Raw genomic sequence first — 19,891 nt, 5'->3', positions numbered from 1 at the left:
GTTGTGCTGTGTCCCCTGTCTTGAAGGAATCTCCAAGGGCCTGAGAAGAGCTGGCTCCCTGTTCTGAAGTCCCAGGAACAAAAGGACTTCACCCCCAAATTCCCTGAACTCTGCTGAGAGAGTTCTGTCCTTCCTAGAGTGCTTGATCCAGTTGTGGGGCCTCTGGAAGTTGTACCTGTGCTGGGAAGCTTGAAACTAAGCTTGAGAGACTTTTGCAATCGAAAAGTGTTGCATCGCTCGCTTGCGGAGCGCATCCCCGACAGTGCGAGAAGTTTCCCGCCGCTGCGAAGGTAGAGATCGTCGCAGCGTCTGTTGCCACTGCCAGAGCCGTCGCATCCTTAGTTTGCGGGACGCACCAGACCGGTGCGGGAAAGTCGAACATCGCTGCGAGTGTCGTCGCAGAGCCTGTCGTCGCTGGGCGAGATCGCCGCACCGCTTGCTTGTGGATCGCATCACGCCGCTGCGAGTGTCGCCGCAGAAACCATCGCGTCGAGGAGCTGCGAGAGAGATCACCGCTGGTCCGCGCATCGTCGCCCCGGAGATCGTCGCAACTCCAAAGATCGTCGCATCGTGCCTTTGCAAGAACAAACTTCCTACGGAACCTCCGCACCGGAATCCATACAAGTGGCCTTCCTCCCCATACAGACTGGATTCGCCGCAACACGCCCGCTGCTGCAGCGGGGTGTCGCATCGCCTCCCCAGGGTCTCAGGAGCAACGCATCGCTTGTTTTCCACCGCACCAGCTTCCGCTTTTGGAACTTTGTCGCAACTAAAAGGTACTGTGAGTAAACGTGACGCAACTGTGAACTTTTCATGCATCTGTGGATTCTTTTATCACAACCTAAAGAACTTTTATTACAACCTTAAGAACTCTTTTGAAACCATATTCTTGAACTGTGTATGTTGGATTTTTGTTGTGTTGGTCTTGTGTAGTTTAGATTAAATACCTTTATTTTTCTAAACTGTGTGGAGTCAGTTTGTGGTATTTTCACTGTGTTACTGTGAGTGTTGGTACAAATACTTTACACATTGCCCCCTGAATAGCCTTGACTGCTCGTGCCAAGCTACCTAGAGGGTGAGCAGGGGTTATCTCAGAGGGTTTCCTCCTTACCCTGACTAGAATCAAGAGTCCCTATTTGGACAGTGGTACCTACCTCTGCCAACTAGAGACCCCCAGTTCTAACAATTTCCCTATTCCTTTCCTGTGTCTCCTGGTTCCAGTGTGCGTTTCAATCATCTAGTGCTAGTGCCTCCCTGTCCCAGCGCCAGCGTATCTTTGTCCCAATGCCAGCACCTCCCTGTTACAGTGCCAGCGTCTCCTGACAGTGCCAGTGTCTCCTGTCGCAGTGCCAGCATTTCCCTGTTCCTGTGCCAGTTCCTCCCGGCCCTGGTGCCAGTGTATTCCAGCCCAATGCCCATGCCTTCCTATACCACTGTTTGTGCATCTCAGGCCTAGGCCTCAGCGCCCTGCCAGAAAGGTATGCAAGCGCCAGACTGCTTCAGTGCGCATCTCTCTGCCCTAATTCTTTGAGTGTTCTGTGTTTTGTAACTCTTCTGTCCTGCCGTTCACGCCTCTTGGCCTCAGTAACATTGGGCCCAGGGCCAATAAAGTGTAGCGGACGAAAGAACCCCACCGGTAGGTAGTCTTGGCTCCACCTCATGCTTCTTTCTTTTAGACCAGTGCTTCCCAAACGTTTTAGAACCACAAACCAATTTTCGTGCGGAAGCACAGTGTCATTTACAGACAGCACATTTTCCATTTAAAAGGCCACAACATTTGCACAGACCCAGGCGCGCAACACCCATTGGACTCACCTGGCTTCAGCCCCTCCCCCCCCCCTCGTCGTTTGTGGCAGCCCGGGATGAGACAGATCCCCGGCACACACAGAGCCGCACCCGAACGTTTCACAGGTCTTTAAAAGACCATGTGAATGTTAATTAGGCCTTGCAGTTGTGTCACCCCCCTCTAAGAGCCCCTGCAGCTCCACTCTGCCTACTGAATAAAGGTTCAGCCCCCCCCCCCGAAATTTTTTCTTAGCCCCCCCGAAATTCGGCTCTAGTTGCGCCTCTGCACAGACCTACTATATTGCAGACAAATAACAATGGGTGGAAATCGGGTTTCAGTGAATATTTATGATTTGAGCATCACCAAGTAAACTGCCTTGATTAGTTCGATCCTATTAAAACTCTGTGTGTCTGATTCACAAAGGTGCTCATGTGTAGTAAAGTGATGAGTGCGGAGTCTCTCCATTTGGGGGCGGAATATCCTCACCGAGAACTGCAGTGCGGATACTCCGCACTCGTAACTTTCCTACACAGAAGTATCTTAAATGAATTGGGCCCACGGTTTCCATCACACTTCAGCATTACAAAAAAAAGTGCTTCATTTTGGCTTTCCTAACTGCTGAAAGAACAAGTTACTTACCTTCGGTAACGATATATCTGTAAGAAACATTAGTTAGTGTTAGATTCCTTACCTTAGAATATCCCCAGGCGTCAGTCTGGATCCGGAAACTTTTGCGTAGCAGTACCCCTGCGCGTCGGTAGGCGTCGTCTGCAGGCGTCCCCTGCGGCTTCGCGACCGTCGTCGTGCGCCGTGATGACGTCGCTGGAGTATATAGACGCCGCCTCCGCGTGCTGACGTCAGTTCTTTGTACACAGCTTTTCCACGCCAGAAAACGCAGAGCCATGTGAGAACCAACACTGGTGCCATTTGAAACTAGGGCCCTGAAAGGGATGTCCTTAACCCTAGGTATCAGTTCGCAGAACGGGGAGGATGGGTGGGTTCGGTAAGGAATCTAACACTAACTAATGTTTCTTACAGATATATCGTTACCGAAGGTAAGTAACTTGTTCATCTGAAAGAAACACGTTAGTGTTAGATTCCTTACCTTAGAATAGATACCCCAGCAATACCAACCCCGGTGGTGGGTCTGCGAACCAATACATTCCTACACCAGAAAGTCCTGGAGGACAGAACGGCCAAAGAAGCCATCCCTCCGGACTTGACTGTCCAGGCAGTAGTGCCTCGCAAAGGTGTGCAGCGAGGCCCACGTAGCTGCCTGGCAAATGTCCTGCAAAGGGACTCCCCGGCCCAGGGCAGTAGTAGCCGCCGTGGCCCGAGTGGAATGGGCCCTCAGCCCAACAGCAGGCTCCTTCCGAGCCAAAGAGTAGCACGCTTTGATGCACAGAACGACCCACCGAGAGATGGTCCGTTTATGCACCGCCCGTCCCTTCTTCGCACCCACGTAGCCAACAAACAGTTGGTCATCCACCCGGAACTGGCGTGTGCGATCCACATAAAATGAAAGCGCACGTTTTGGGTCCAGACGATGGAGCCGCTCTTCATCCTTTGAGGGATGCGGAGGCGGGAAGAAGGAGGGGAGGGTGATGGACTGCCCGATGTGAAAAGCAGAAACTACTTTGGGCAGGAAAGAAGGTCTAGTCCTGAGAACCACCTTGTCAGGATGAATGGACAGGAAAGGAGGTTGGACAGAAAGAGCCTGGAGCTCACTCACTCTCCTGGCAGAGGTGATGGCAACCAGGAAAGCCGTCTTTAAAGTCAGGAGACGGAGAGGACAAGAATGAAGGGGCTCAAAGGGAGCACACATCAGAAAGGTTAGAACCAGGTTCAAGTCCCACTGAGGCATCACAAACGGAACAGGTGGATACATGTGTGTGATGCCCTTCAAGAATCTCGTTACAATCAGGGACTTGAACAAAGAAGGCTGATCAGGAAGCCTTAGAAAGGCTGAAAGGGCCGAAAGGTAGCCCTTGATAGTGCCCAGAGCAGAGCCCTGCTGGGCAAGAGAGAGAAGAAAAAGAAGAACCTCGGAAAGAGGGGCAGAGAGAGGATCCACAGCCTTTGCTGTGCACCATGCCACAAATCTGTTCCACCGACAGGCGTATACTGACTTTGTGGAGGGACGCCTGGCTGCCAGAATGACATCACAGACTTCAGGAGGCAAGTCAAATGGCCTCAACTGCCGCCGCTCAATCTCCAAGCATGGAGGTGGAGACTGGACAGGTTCGGGTGGAGGACCGTCCCCTGCTGCTGCGACAGAAGGTCCTCCTAGGGGCAGGCGGATCGGGGGACCGACTGACATGCTGAGTAGCTCGGGATACCAGTACCTTCGAGCCCAGTCCGGAGCCACAAGGATAACTTGGGCCCGGTCGCGCCTGATCTTCTTCAGCACTCTGGGCAGAAGTGGTATAGGCGGAAAGGTGTATAACAGACCGCAACTCCACTCGCGCCGAAAGGCGTCGCCGTGCGAGTGCCGTCTTGGAAACTCCAACGCGCAGAACTGATGACATTGCGCGTTCTCTTCTGTGGCGAATAGATCTAACCAAGGCTCTCCCCATTGCAGAAAGAGGCCTTGCGCCACGTCCGAGTTCAGACGCCATTCGTGATCCATCGAGCACCGACGGCTGAGTTCGTCCGCCCTGGCGTTCAGAGAACCTGCCAGGTGTTGAACCGTCAAAGTCACGCCCTGACGTTCCAGCCACTGCCAGAGGCGCAGAGCCTCCTGGCAAAGGGTTCACGACCCCACCCCACCCTGTTTGTTGCAGTACCACATGGCGGTGGTGTTGTCTGTGAACACCTGCACTACACTCCCGTTGACAAAGGGGAGGAATGCCTTCAGTGCTAGACGAATCGCCCGTAGCTCCAACAGGTTGATATGGAGCCGGGACTCCGCCGGAGACCAGATGCCTCTGATCTCTGCCTCTCCCAAGTCGCCACCCCAGCCCTGGAGGGACGCGTCCGTCACGACAACGTGCTTGGTTGGGGAAGGGAGAGGGATCTGCCTCTGACCCAATCGCGGTCCGTAAGCCACCACTGCAGTTGTCTCGCAGTGCCCTCCGAGATCAAGACGTGGTCGGACAAGTTGCCCTGATGCTGGGCCCACTGAAACTTCAGGTCCCACTGCAGAGCCCGCATCCGCCACCGGGCGTGATGCACCAGAAGGATGCAGGAAGCCATCAGCCCCAGCAGCCGCAGCGTCAACCTGACCGAAACCCGGGATAGCGGCTGAAAGATGGGAATCAAAGCCTGTATATCCCGGACCCGCCGTTCCGGAGGATAAACCCGAAACTGCGCCGAGTCCAGAACCGCTCCGATGAAAAGGAGCTTTTGAGAGGGACACAGATGTGATTTCGGCACATTGATGGAGAACCCCAAGTCGTGCAAGAGGTCTGCCGTCATCTGAAGGTGGTGGAAGACTGTCTGGGGCGAGCCCGCCTTCAACAACCAGTCGTCTAGGTAGGGGAAGACTGAAACCCCTAACCTGCGCAGATGGGCTGCGACCACCGCCATCACCTTTGTGAACACCCGTGGGGCTCTGGTAAGGCCGAAGGGGAGCACGATAAACTGAAAGTGCTCCTGACCTACCGTGAACCGCAGGTAACGCCGGTGGGCCGGCAGGACGGGGATGTGAAAATACGCATCCTGCAAGTCCAACGCTACCATCCAGTCTTGCGGGTCTAGAGCAGCCAAGACCTGAGCTAATGTCAACATCTTGAACTTCTCCTTCCGGAGGAAGCCGTTGACGTGCCGTAGATCCAAGATAGGACGTAGGCCCCCTTTGTCCTTCTTGGGCACCAGAAAGTAGTGGGAATAGCAACCCCGCCCTACTTCTGGCCCAGGAACGCGCTCGATGGCCCCCTTGGCCAAGAGGGCCGTAACTTCCTCCTGCAGAAGTGTCAAGTGGTCCCCCGACACACGGTGGTTCTGCGGTGGCATGGCTGGAGGAGTGGTCTCGAAGGGGAGGGAGTAGCCCCTTCGGACGAGTTGCAGCACCCACCTGTCCGATGTGATTGTGCGCCAGCGGGCGTGGTGATGGCGAACCCTGCCACCCACCGGCGTCACATGGGCCTGAAAGCACGGACTAGTAGGATTTGGAGGCAGATGCTGCGGGGGGAGGTGTGGCCTGACCCCGCCGTTGACCCCGACCGCCTCCACGGCGGTTTCCACGGCCGCCACCGCGTTGAAAGGATTGTTGCGGCGTGTGGCTGGCAGCACGTGTGGGGACGCCCCTTCCTTGGCCACGAAAGGAGCGAAACGAACCCGTTTGCTGGCGCTGGGTCGAGAGACCCAAGGACTTGGCCGTGACCCTGGAGTCCTTGAAGCGTTCCAGCGCGTGGTCCGCCTTGTCACCAAACAGGCGACAGCCATCGAACGGCATGTCCATCAAGGCATTCTGGACATCTGCCGAAAGGTTGGCGGATCTCAGCCAGGCGTGGCGACGAATCGCCACCGTCGTGGACATCGCTCTGCCTAGCGAGTCGGTCGTATCAAGACCACACCGTATAAAATATTTAGCTGCGTCTCGGCCCTCAGCCACAGCCTTGCCAAGTTTTGCCCGCACCTCCATGGGGCATTCTGGCAGCAGTTCCGCGACCGTATCCCACACAGAGTGGGTGTAGCGGCCCAAGAGGCAAGCGGTGTTGCAAGACCGCAGTCCCAAACTCAGGGACGAGAAGACCTTCTTGCCATACTGGTCATACCTCTTAGATTCCCGGTCGGGCGGGGCCGACGGGAATGCGGTCTGGGAGGTCGAGGCCTGGATCACCAGACTCTCGGGGGTGGGATGGGTGGACATGAACTTGGGGTCGTCCGGACAAGGACGGTGGCGTCTGGCCACGTTCCGATCAACAGGCGAACCTGAAGCGGGCCTGGACCACGTGCCCAACAGAACGTCTGACAAGGCTTCGTTAAACGGCAGCAGTGGCTCCTGTGGGCATGACTGCGGTTTGAAGACCTCAGTGAGGATGTTAGGCCTCACGGCCGCGACGGGGAGCTCAAGGTGTAAGGCCTTGGCAGCCCTCATCAGCACCACTGAATATGCAGCTCCCTCCTCCGACGCCACGGAAGGAGGAGAGACAAAGCCAGGGTTAGGAGAGTCGTCCAGACCACTGGCATCCCCCAAATCACCTGTCCAGTCCGGGTCATATTGGCACTCACGTGACAGAGGGTCCTCAGACCCCTCCCAACCTTCCCCGTACTCTTCATCATCTCCATATTCGGAGTCAACGATGTAGACCTGCTCCTTGGGGTTCACAGGCCCCATCGGCGTCGAGCCCGGCGTCGAGCGACGTCGGTCCGACTCCGCGTCCGGATTCGGGGAGGGTATGGGGACGGCGCCGTCCGGAGCCGGCGTCGGAGCCCCGGCGCCGGCCGAAGCCGGCTCAGGAGAACCGGCGCCGCGCGGGGACGGCGTCGGGGGTAACCCCGATGGAATCGGCGCCGGAGCGGCCGGTAGACCAGCCGGCGTCGACCCCGAAGACCCTTGCGGCGCCGGGGTCGGAGCCGTCGACGGCACCGGGGCCGAAGCACCCGATGGCGTCGAGCCAGGGACACCCGACCCGCTAGGGCCCTCAGACGGTAGCACTGGGCCCGAAGGCGCCGTAGGCCCCGTCGGAGAACTGAGCGTCCTCATGGCCATGAGGAACACCTCAATCTCCTCAGGCGTCGCACCGTGCCCAGGGACCGGAGGGTATGGGGCAGGCCGCGCCGGCGACTCTCGCGGAGCCGCGGGCACCCGAACCCCCGGCCGCGTCGCGCGAGCGTCGGGGGGAGTCGGGGGTACGATGACGACGCCCCGACTTCTTGTGTTTCTTACCTGAAGAGCCCGACGAATGGTGACGACTTCCGGAGCGCTCGGCGCGGCTCCGCGACCGCTCCCTCGAACGCTCCCTGGACCTCCGGCCGGACCGGGACCGCTCCCGACGCGGGGCCGACACCCGGAGCTCAAGCAGCTTGCGGGACCGCTCCCGTCTAGCCTTGTTAGTGAGAGCCCGGCAGTCGACGCAGGCGTCCACGTCGTGGTCGGGGCCCAGGCACCGGAGACAGAGTCAGTGATGGTCCGTGACCGACATCGTGCGGTCACAACCGTCACAATTCTTGAAACCGGGCATCCTACCAGGCACCAAAAAGAGATTAGAAAGTTAACAAACTTGGTCAAAAGACCGGAGTACTGCTCTTCGGATCTGCGCTTACTGGCGCGGAAAAAAGAAGAACTGACGTCAGCGCGCGGAGGCGTTTTTACAGATTTTTACACTTTGTTGTGTGTTGCAAAAATAACATCCTACCGTTTTTCCTCTCACACTTCCTGTACACCAGCACGGTTGACACATAATTCGCTTTACTTTTCTTTCTCTGACTGCAATGTGAGAGGAGTTTGTACACACCAATCTCAATGTCAAGAAAATATGCAGCAATTTGTCAGAAGACATAACCTGACATTTGACCTCTGTCTTTGAAGCGCAGCAAATGTGACAAGACAAAAACAGAATTTTAAGACCTCTTCATTATTGCTTGGATTTTCACCACCTACCAAAACTCAGCTGGTGGCCGACTCACAGCTTCGGAAACACAATTCTAGACTGCCACCCTACGCTTTTAGTCTCTTTAGTTCACTCTAACAGATTCGTTTTCATATCTGCTTTTAGCTATACCAGTGTGTTCATCTGTTTTGGTTTTTGCCTCTCTCTCTCTTGCTCTGAAACAGTCTGGTGGTGAAAAGTAAGTCCTGGTGCCCGATATAAGTGCCCGCCACCTGCACATATTAAGCACTGCCAGGGCCTAGCAGTCTGATCCAACTGCACTTTCCAGGCACTTAGCGCCCCGACAAGATCCTCAGGCAGCTGGGAGCTTGTTTACATACTTGGTCACATTCAAGGCTTCATTCTGCAGCACCAATGATCCCCCAGCAGTGGGAGGCTCTGTAATTACAGGCCTCGGGGGAACCAGGGAAACAGGAGCCGTTTTGGCATGAGAGGTGTTTTCTTTCTACTTACAAAATAAACTTCTTTTTTGTTGAGGGCTTACTTAAAACTAGGAAGAAGAAACGTGATGGGGATTATCTTCGGCTTATATCAACAATTGGAGAAAAGGAGGAGCCAGACGGCGACGGAAGGAGAGGGGAGAGACAGAAGGCATGGGTACGTGGGTGGGGGGGGGGGGGGAGGTGAAGGACAAAAGAAAGGGACTTTGGGGCAGGGAAAAAGAGGAAGAGAAGCACAGAAAGTATAGCCAAGGACAAGAAAAGGAAGAGAAGAGGGAACGGAAAGGAGAAAGAGATCAAGTGAAACAGAGTGAGAGAGAGAGAGTAAAAATAGCAACAGGAAATGTGAAAAACATTACTAACAAGACAGAGAGAATGTGTGACAGGAAGAGGAGAAGAAAGGGCCTCAGAGCCAGGGGTGTAGCCTGGGGGGGGGGGGGAGGTTTACACCCCTCTAATAAATGTATTCTGTAGTAAATAGTTTGCATACAGATGCTTCAAGTCGGGTACGGTGGGGTGTTTGTCGGATTAAACCTGGGATTTTTACATACACTTGCAGACAAACTCAAACACACACACACGTCTGTTTTAAAGGTCATAAAATGGTTATGTGACCCAAAATTGAGTTTTAACTACCCCTCACAATCTGCACTCCTCTCCCTTCCTACTGCTCCTTAAGGCCCCCTCCCGCCTGGCTTATAGTGTATTTTAACCAGCGTGATTGTTGGGAAATGTCAAGCCCCCCCCCTCAAATCTTTCTAACCAAGCTACGCCCCTGCTGAGATGGAGGAGAGAGCTAAAGTGACAAGACAGAGCTATCCAAGCATTTTAACTGTAGGTGAAGGTTTTGATGCTCTGTTAGCCAGAGGACCACCTTCTCTCAGCCGTGGCTGGCACAGGTAAGCGGGTTGAGGCGCGGCGTAGGGGGCGGAGGAGCCAGCAGACGGACGGAATAGGTGTTATTTATTTATTTATTTAATTATACCTATTCAGACTACTTCCTCCCCACTCCCACCCCGCTCCCCCCCCCTCCCCCCCCCCTCCCCATCGCCTCACCACGCTTATCTGTGGCGCCCGCCACTGGGTTCGCTCTAGAGAAAAAAAACAAATAATGGCTCTGAGTGGTGCATTTAATTAGAATATCAGTTTGTCGGTAATTTATGGAAAATCTAATAAGACATATTTATTAGTATGTCTGATGAGGCACTCTGAAATTGAGAACAGAAGTGCAGCGGTGTAGCAGTGGTTGCCAGCGCCTAGGGCAGAGGAAGTATCCTTCCACTTTTCTTTTAAAGTTTTGCACCGCTATTAAAATGTTGCCTCCCTAAGAATGCCCCCAGAAGTTTGCGGTGTGAAGGGCAGAAGTTTGCATCCCAGCAAGACAGACTCATTTTAGAGGGTCCATGTGCTTGTTGAAGAGCTCTGTATTTTCTCTACAATATATTTGCTTTTTCCTAATAAGAGTATGGAGTTGTTCCAGCATTTTTTGTAGCTAGCCTTGTATCACCTGCTGCCCACAAACTGCTAAGTTGCTGATCACAAGTTCCTATCCTGAAAAGTAGCTCAGTGAGCTATGAGTCTGCTGAAAACACCTCATGAAGCTAGCAAGAGTACAGATCTGAATCCTAGCAGAATGGCTGAAACACTGCATTATAAAGTGAATAGTTTCACTGATACACAATTAGTTTCCACTGTTATTGCTCTTGTACATTTGTGCGGTGATTATGTGAAAGTTATGATTCCAGATAAACACCTCCTTACATAGAGCAGTTATTTTACATATAATGTGTTTTAGTAGGCATTTGATTTTCATTGTCTCTTGAAAAAAGAATCCAAGCTATCTTGCATTTAGCAATTGGTGCTGCCTGCTCTTGTAGGTCTGGTTTAACCATTCACATTTGGTATAGGACTCCTTTAAATCTTATAGGAAGCAGACATAATGTGTTTGGAAAGCTTTCACAGTTGTGTAGAAAGCACTTTAAGCAAGTGCCTTTTCTTAGCAACAAACCTCCTCCTGGCCATGTTGTGGGAACCATGTGCCTTTGTCCTGATCCTTACCCCCCATCCCAGCTTCACAGGGAAGCTGTGCTGACCTTTCACACCTCGTGCAGGATCATGTCTTGACAAAAGGCTTTTTTGGTTTCCACTCAAGCGATGCAGGTAGAGTTAAGTTCTCCTTTCATTAAACACGGGACTTCTTTGCACAGAAAGGCTAGTCCGCGGTCCACCAGGACTGGCTGAAAACCAGACAAAGGAGTTCATTCTTGGGCCTGTATGTTGGACATCTAAGATACGCGTGCAGTTTTTCTTGCAGCATGGCTCAGTGAGCTGATTGCCCACCACTGAAACCTGCAGTGATCTGCAGGTTAAAACTTCAAATCCCAACAAAGCCGAACACAGCCTTGCATCCTTACAAAATCAGTACATTCTGTAATCGTAACGTGTGTTAATTATAGCACTTAGAAACAGCAGAAGTGAGGTATGGAGCGCTATATCTTTTATTAGATAGAGAAGATAGGGCACCGCAGAGGGAAAGCTCATAGAGGAAGAGATAACATCCTCCACACTATCCCTCATTTATGACCGTCCCATTAAAATAAACTACAAAGTCCATTTGAATGTCTCTGCAACCTCGCAAACACCACATTTTACATCATGACCAACAAGTAAATGAAATACAGAGCATGTACAAGAGTCTAATGAAGGTCTGTTGGACTTGACCCTTTCTGCAGGGTCACCCTCAAACTTGTTGCCCACCCTCCTCGTTTCTGAACCTGTTTGTGTTGGCTTTTAGGACTCTGCGCATTTTGTTGCTGTTAACCAGTGCTAAAGTGCTTGTGTTCGCTCCTTTAAACATGGTGAAATTTGATTACTTCAAATTGGCACATTTAATTTCCTTGTAAGTCTCTTGTAAAATGATACTACAGGTACCCATGGCCTGTAAATGAAATGCTACTAGTGGGACTGCAGCACTCATTATGCCACCCACTTGGGCAGCGCTTTAAACGTGTCACAGGCCTGCCATTGCAGCCTGTGTGTGCTGTTTTAAACTGCCATTTTGACCTGGCAAAATAAACCATTTGCCATGCCTAAACCTTCCTTTTTAATACAAATCAGTCACCCTTAGGGTAGGCTCTAAACAGCCCTAAGGACAGGCTGCAGTGTATTCAATAAGTTGGACATGTACTTTCAGCTTTTACATGTCCTGGTAGTGAAAAACTCTTAAACTCATTTTTCGCTACTGCAAGGCCTGCCTGTCCCGTAAGATAACATTGGGTTAACTAACAGCATATAATACATGCTAATTTTCAATTGGAAGGAGGTAGGGATGTAGAATATGGTCTCTAAGGAATTGTAATTAAAAGTCCTCTTTAATGGTAAATTCATATTTTAAGTCATAATTCTGAAAATGCCACTTAGCTTCTTCAGAACCGCTGGTGGACAACGCATCTGTGACGCAGGACTTCGCTTCGCAATTCTCTCATTGACGACGTCCTTGACTATAACGCAGGACTCCGCATCGCAGCCCCTTGGGTCTGACGTGGGATCTCATAATGCTCCCCAAACCAGGAACCTCAACTTCCTTCCATAAAAACGTAGACAATCTATGGTGGATCCAACAACAACAAAAAATCTTGAAAAAACTTAGCTGAAGTTCTGTTTTATTAATAGTGTACTTTGTTAGTAAAGGAAACGGTAAGTGGCAAATGTGGCCATTAAGAAATTGAACAAGTATTTAAAAAATATCTGAGTTTAGACATTAAGGTCCTCATTTAGAGGTGCACCATAACAGGAAATCTGCCAACATTTGAGGATACCCACTCCCTTGCTCTTAGTTCTCCAGGTTCATGGTGCCGGAGATACACCCTCAGTATTAGCCTACTCTCGGTAGGATGGATCTCAAATAAAATTCCAACCTGCGTCTTTTCTGTTTGGGGCTCCCTCTCAACTAATGGGTGCTGAACAGAAAGTGTCCAGAGATGTTGCTCACGAGCCAGGAGAAAACTCCAACTGCTTGGAGAACACTATTTGGTTACAAAAAACAAGATTAGAGAGTGGAGAGGGAGTGCCCTCCGTGGGCACTAGAGGTGGATACGTCCTCCGCAGAAATTCATACAAAATCAAAAGGATCCACCTTCAAGGGGGTTGAAAAGAATGTGCTTCCTATCATGGTAGAAAGCACACAGTGTTTGCTTAAATACCCCTCACACGACCAGCGACTACACAGGAGCACTGATTTTACAGTACTATGTGTAATGTAGAGGTAGTGACAAGTCGGTACTACATAGTCAGAGCTGCTGTAGCTGAACACAGACTACACTCTGCTAAGTACAATTTCTCCTGGTTTCTTTTACGTGATTAGCCCCCGCTGACTATCACATGACGTCCTTTATGAGGGACAGCCATCATGCCAGATCCCTTAGATGAATGCCTCCCTTACCCCCCTTTTTAGGTCAAGCATTCGAGACCTCTTGTATATACTTTAGTAAATACTTATATGTGTATGTACTTTGTGGGCTCTGGGCATCAGCCCTAGGACTTTTCTGCTTCCGCTTACGGACTTTTTTCCTTTTCAACTGCCTCTATTTAACTGTCTTGATAGAAAACGACCAGTAGAGGTCAGTAAAATACCAGAATTGCTTTCTGCTTGTTTAACTACCTCTATTTAACAATCTTGATAGAAAACGACCAGTATAGGTCAGTAAAATACCAGAATTACTTTCTGGTTTTTTTTCTGGCAACTGCCTCTATTTAACTTTCTTGATAGAAAACGACCAGCATAGGTTAGTAAACTACCAGAATCTCTTTAGCATTTTCTAGATTCCAGTCCATAGAAATGGCCTTCCACGAGCACCCGTAGACAATAATATTTTTTTCAGATCGTGTATTTTCAGTGATATGACCACTGAAGGCCCAGATTTTATATTAAAAGCAAAGCTTTGGACTATACCATTTCCAGCTGAAAGTAAATATTTCTCTCCATGTGTTCGCATACCTGGCGTGCCACGCAATTTGGTGCTTACTTTCCCTCCTTGTTAAAGAACAGGAGATGTTTTAACACCCAGGCTAATGTGCTGCTTAGCTAAATACAGACAAGGTCCCAAAGGCGAGACCGATTGCATTGCATATGCTTGTTCTCTTCTATCTTTTCTCAAGTTTCCTCCTTAGATCCAAGACCCCTCATCTATCACCCCCACTACAAGGATTTCAAAGCAGGACCAGCACATTGTAGGCACCCAGAAAACGTAGGGTGATCATCTACCTCCAGGTCACTGCAGACACTGTCCACAGGCCTGAAGGTTTCACCTACAAAGCATGATTTCCGGTGTGTTAGTCTAATTAGTTCAGTTGAAGCAAAATAGCACTACAACTCCCAGAATGCGTTCGGGCCATCACACAAAAAGCCCAGAGCATGAAACAGTGCCCATAATGACCTTACGGGTGGTGGTCGCCCTCACAAACCTGCAGGTCACATTATCGTTTCTCACCTGATCTCTCCTCCTCTCCTCGCCAAGCCCCCTCTATCCTCCTTTGCAGCATGGGAGACAGGGAGGTGGGGGTCTTCCCTGGAGCAAGCCTAGCCTGCTCGCCCTGCACCCCCGTGGGATTTATAGCCAGCCTAGTCCTGCAGTCCTTACCCTGCGGGCGGGCATGGGCCCCGCAAACCCCACCGCCTCCGTTTACAACCCCGGCTGCCATGCCCCTCAGCGCTTCGAAGCGACCACAGGCTACGAGGGCTATAGAGCTGACACGACACGCCGGGTCGATCAAGCGTCCTCTGCAATGTGCAGCAAAAGACCCCCTTTGAGTGTTCATACACCACAAGTGGGGATGCTTTCCAAGAAAGGGGGGGGGGCTATTGTGCCCTGAAAACAACACAATACGTTAACAGCCTCACACACGTCTGTGTCTACAAACAGCTCTCAGCGAATACTGGCGTGAGGCAGATTTATTCATAAGGGGGCACCTCTGTAACATAATAAATGTAAATTAAACTGTATATCATATTCTATGACATGGTTCCTTGTAGAAATCCCAGTTCACCAGTTACAAAAGTTTTTTTAATTGATACAATGCTTGCTACATTGATTTTAGACATCTACTGGACTGCAATCGAACAAAATTCCAGTTGCAGGTTGGAACTGGTTTCGGGTGTCTAATGTCATCTGTTTTCATCATTATTTTTAGTGCTTTTTTTACTCCGAATATATGCAGTCTAGTGTCCATGGACCAAAAAATGCCACTGTGGCACACTTCAATCCACTAGAAATCATTTGTAATTGGTTAACTTGAATCTTTCCACCCTAGGCGGCAGGCATGCTCAGCAGCCAGGGAGGGGGCAGGCTGCTTCCAAGCCCTGGATGAGGCTGGCAGTGGTAAGCCATTCATAAGACATGCATTGTCAGAGGTATAGATATGTAAAGTACTTGGAGACAGAAAAACGATTTCTGTCAAAGTAGCAATACTGTAAAAGTTTTTTTAAAAATGTGAAAGTGGGCAGTGCCCTAATCTAACACACTGCCCTTTTATGAAAAAGTGAAGCTGCTCTCTAAGAATGCCACACGTTTCCTCAAAAGGTGTCTGGTTTCTCTTGCCACCCCTCCTCCCACCCCCCCAAAAGTTAAACAAAAATGAAGAATTTTCCTTCCACTACAGAGCTACTTTTATATGGGGCTCCTGGTGGCTGGCAAAGGGAACGGAGACCGGCGGCACAGGTTCTTATTGTAGAATCAAAACGTGTAAATTCTGCTCCCGGCTTCCCTACTCGATCCCAATGTGTGATCGTGGGCATCTCACTCACATCACCTCCATGTTCCATTGTTTCTTGTTAAAAAAGTAGGGCAACTCACAAAAACGTCTGAAACGCAGTGTTTTCAAATGCTGCTAAACAACAAGTTAAATAGTAGCCACTGGAAAGTAAAAAATAAAAAAACACACAGACATTCAAAGCAGTTCCAACACCCAACTGGACATTTTCTCATGCAATGAAGCCTTCTGCAAAAGCAGCAGTGTGAGGCACCGCAAAACTAGAAATACACAAAAAAATAAAAAATCAAGCGACTGTGCCGGAGAGTGACAGCTGTTACCTGGTGCAGCCCCACTCGCCTGTCCCCCCTGCAGCAGCCCCCGGCTCTGGCATCGGTGTGCAGCCCGTCCCGGCTCCTGCAGCGCTCCCAGCCTCCTGCCGGTGAACTCGTGTGTGAGGAGAGAAGTCCAGCTTTCATTTGCCAGAGTCTCTCTCCTCTCCCTCGCTCCCCTCTCTCTCTCTCCCCCCTCCCTGCCCCCTCCCAAGGAGGCTCTCAGGAAGCGGGAAGCAATAACCGAGACCTGCCAGACAGACAGACAGACAGCGCGGGCAAGCGCTGCCTCCAAACTCGCAGGAATTTAGCAGGTTACAGAAAAAAAAGGCCCCGTGACGTCACCGCGGCAGAAGGTGGCCGGCGTTAAAGGAGACTGCACCCCGAAGGCGCGCGCCGAATGGGGTTGGTTGCTAGGAGCTATTCGCATCGCCTTCAAGTCGTCAGCACTGTGTTTGGTTTGGCCAGTGCTTTACTGAGTCTCTTTGAGTCAAGGCCGGTTAAATAATTGGGAAGGTTGGCAAAAATCCGTGCCCGTCTAACTTTGCAATATCAAACTTCAAACACCAAATACAAAAAAATATATATAACAGTTCAAACTAATTTTGCAGCTGGCTGAATTACTCCTAAAAGTTATTTAAGAAAATTGAGCAAAATTGCTTTATCAAAAAAAAAAAATCATATGATTTTCAAACAATATATGTTATTCAAGAACGACCAGGTCCTGATTAGGCCTGGGCGGTAAATTCCGTTCCGCTTGCGTACTTTGGGTAATTTTACGTTCTGCGGTAAAAGCTGAATTGCCAAAAATTCCGCGATCCACAGCATCGCGGAATTTTTTGCTTATTCGCGCTTTCAAAATGCGTATTCACAAGATATTTCTCCTTGAGCACGCAAACATCGTTTGCGAACAGGAAAAAAGCATTGCAAATAGGCGGAACAAGCAATTCCGCGTGTTCGCAGAACTTTTGCATGCTCGCGGAGATTTTTAACCGTTTCGTGGAGCTTTGCTTAGCGTGACTACGCACATTCCACCCACCCTGTCCTGAACCTTCTTGAATCTGAAAACATGAAAAGATATTGGCCTGATTTTTGTTGGTTTGAGGAAGGTGGCCCCGGATGTGTCTGGAACGTAACATTTTCCAATGTTCAACAGAAGCTGCCCTTAAATCAAATGAACCAATTCTCAAGGGAATAGTACATTTATTGAATTCAGCAAAATTATTCAAAAAGAGTTAGCCAATAGGGGCCTACGAGACAGCTCTTACTTACTAAGTCAGACTAACTAGACATTACATCTTTGTAAAACCTGCTTTGATACACTTTCACATATTACCACCCAATTACAAGTGAAACGATAGTGACAAGGTGGTAACACCACATCTGATATTAACACTTCCATGCCTTTTCACTCTGATGTTACTATGCTAGACCAAGTTAAAGACCCAGTAATTACAATATATATATATATATATATATATATATATATATATATATATATATTTATATATATATATCGTTCTTATCTCAAACGGATCAAAAGTAACTAAAAACATGTTTCTGCGCAATGAAAGGCCCTTAGCAACAGTGAACCAGTCATCTTTCAGTGGCTTATTGTTGTATTTGAGTGTTAAACAAGAGCCTATCTGACACAGAATGTGCCGATTCTCAGCCGAAGGAGAGTCTGGCTGTTGTGTGGGGCTGCAAACATTTTCGTGTGTTTCTATATGAAAAACATGTCACTATTGTTACAGACACCAAGCTTTTTTTTTTTGTAACATCGTTTTTATTGCAGTACCAAAACATTGCGTATACATTACAGCGATAAATATTATGTCAATGCAGTGTTGTGATATATATTTGTCTGAGTGACCCCATTACACAGCCTGTATGCCCACATCCAGAAGGCCGGGCGGCGACAGTGACATATCCATCTTCTGCCTTTTCTCCCAATACCCGTTGGCTAAAACATTAGGATAACATGGTCCGCTTTTAAATTTTCACCCCAGGTGGTGTCGGGGATCTCCATTTGGAGGTCCAGTTCCCATTTAGCTTTCAGGGCAGTGAGTGGCTGCAGGGTTTCTCGCAGCATTCGGGAATATAGGCAGGTCACCGCCTTAAAAGTTCCTGCCGCCATCATCGTGTATTGGCAGGCCATAGAAGCGGTAGGTTCCTGCAGCCCCTCGCCCCAATGCTCCTGCATGGCCCCTATCACCGCCGCATGCAACAGATAATCCCCCCTGGGTAAATCGAACCGGTCTTGCAGAGTCTGGAACGGAAGTAGAACCCCGTCCTCATAGAGGTCGCCCAGCATCTGTAGGCCAGCATCCTCCCAACCCTGCAGTCTCGACCAATCCCCGCCATGAGGTAGGGCCGGGATCATTCCCAGCGGAATCTCCGGTGCATACATTCGCCGAATTCCCACTCTTCGACGCGCACGGTTCCAGCAAAGTCTAAATGTCTGCTCCTCTACAGACAAGTCTCTGACGAGAAGTCTTTGGTGAAGGGTAATGTACGCGAGCACATGGCGTGGGGTACCCTCGTCTCTACCTTGCTCTGGACCTCGGTAGACCCTCGCAATCTCCTGGGTAAAGGATTGCAGCTGTGCCGCCAAATAATAGCACTCAAAATCAGGCAGTGCCGTACCCCCTTCATCCTTGGGCCGCAAGAGGGTGTCTAACGCTATCCGTCGCCTTCCCGTACCCTATAGAAACCCTATTACTAGCGATCTTAATCGACGGAAGATGGAACCCGGTATCCATATCGGTAGGGTACGGAAGTAGTATAGCAGCCTTGGAAGAGCTATCATCTTCAGCAAGGAGACACGACCCGTCATCGAGAGTGGTAGAGTGGCCCAGAAGTCCATGCTCCCCTTCAGTGCAATAATGCAACGGGTAATATTGCCGTCCAACATATCCGCTGCCGTATGATACACATAAACACCTAAATAATGTAGACAGTGAGGCTCCCATCTGAGCTCCTGAGTGGTAAGAGGGCGCGGCTCTCCCCGTCGCAACGGGAATAAGCAGGATTTGGCCCAGTTGACCTTTAGGCCCGACAATCTCCCGAAAAGTCCAAGGAGTCGCCTCGCTCCCTCTAATTCCCCATCTGCGTTAGCCAAAAACATCAGAAGGTCATCCGCGTATAATGAGATGACCTGCGGCCTGGCCCTATAAACCAGTCCCCTATAGTAGCGCCCCGATCTGGCTTCAGCCACAAACGGTTCCATCGCCAACGCGAACAGGAGGGGGGACAGCGAACACCCCTGTCGGGTGCCACGGCGCGCTTTATAGTGACCCGAGATAAGCGAGCCCACTCGGACTCTCGCCGTGTACAACACAGTAAACAGACATAATATCGATTCCAAAATATCGATTGGACAAAATATCGAGTAAAAAATATAGACTGGACAAAATATAGACTAGACAAAATATAGACAACAAAAATATCGACTAGAATAGCCAAAATATCGAATTAAAAATATAGACTAGACATAATATAGACTAGATAAAATATAGACAACAAAAATATCGAAAATAAGGTAAGTTATTAATATTTAATAATATTTGTGTAATATAAATCTGTAGCGGGTTGTGGGTTTATAGGGGAATAGGGTGGGAAGTAATTTAATTATAAATAATTAATTATGTAAATTTAATCTAATTGTTAATTAAATAATAATTGGTAATTAATTAAAATATAATTGTTAATTAATTTAAAATGAATAATTGATAAAAAATTAATTTTTAGTAATTGATTTTCTGTAGCGGGTTGTGTGTTTACAGGGGAATAGGGTGGGAAGTAATTTAATTATAATTAAATAATTATGTAAATTTAATCTAATTGTTAATTAAATAATAATTGGTAATTAATGAAAATATAATTGGTAATTAATTAAAAATAAATAATTGATGAATAATTAAATTTTTGTAATTTATTTTCTGTAGCGGGTTGTGTGTTTATAGGGGAATAGGGTGGGAAGTAATATAATTTTAAATAAATAATTATGTAAATTATTTATAGTTTTAA

General features: G+C 49.3%; 1 protein-coding gene across 1 annotated transcript in view; it reads right to left on the bottom strand.

Annotated features, from left to right (window-relative positions):
* The window catches only part of ADAMTS10 (ADAM metallopeptidase with thrombospondin type 1 motif 10), a 278,682-nt gene extending 262,678 nt beyond the window's left edge, over positions 1–16,004 (bottom strand). Inside the window, exon 1 of the mRNA XM_086947210.1 lies at positions 15,872–16,004. The gene's annotated coding sequence lies outside the window, so the exon portion shown is untranslated. The remainder of the gene's footprint in view (positions 1–15,871) is intronic.
* Between the last annotated feature and the right edge of the window lie 3,887 nt (positions 16,005–19,891).

This window comes from Lissotriton vulgaris, chromosome 12 (assembly GCF_964263255.1).
Source record: "Lissotriton vulgaris chromosome 12, aLisVul1.2, whole genome shotgun sequence".
NCBI lineage: Eukaryota > Metazoa > Chordata > Amphibia > Caudata > Salamandridae > Lissotriton > Lissotriton vulgaris.
Note: the sequence above shows the minus strand (reverse complement) of the source record. Positions and strands in the feature narration are given on the sequence as shown.